Raw genomic sequence first — 526 nt, 5'->3', positions numbered from 1 at the left:
TTGCTGGTGGGAATGCAATCATGTGCAACCACTTTGGAAAGCAGTGTGGCGGTTTCTCAGGAAATTCGGGATCAACCAACCCCTGGACCCAGCAATACCACTCTTGGGAATATACCCAAGAGATTCCCTATCATATGACAAAAGCATTTGTTCAAGTATGTTCATAGCAGCATTATTTGTTATAGCCAGAACCTGGAAATAACCTAGATGTCCTTCAATAGAAGAATGGATGAAGAAAGTGTGGAATATATACACATTAGAGTACTATTCAGTGGTAAAAAACAAGACTTCTCAAATTTTGCATGCAAATGGATGGAAATAGAAAACACTATCCTGAGTGAGGTATCCCAGACCCAAAAAGAGAAACATGGAATGTACTCACTCATAATTGGTTTCTAGCCACAAATAATGGTCATTGAGTCTATAATCTGTGATTCTAAAAAGCTAAATAAGAAGGTGAACCCAAAGAAAAACATATAGTTGTTATCCTGGGTATGGGAAGTAGACAAGATTGCTGGGCAAAAAA

This window comes from Microtus ochrogaster, chromosome 1, assembly GCF_000317375.1.
Source record: "Microtus ochrogaster isolate Prairie Vole_2 chromosome 1, MicOch1.0, whole genome shotgun sequence".
NCBI lineage: Eukaryota > Metazoa > Chordata > Mammalia > Rodentia > Cricetidae > Microtus > Microtus ochrogaster.
This window is presented reverse-complemented; position numbering follows the sequence as displayed.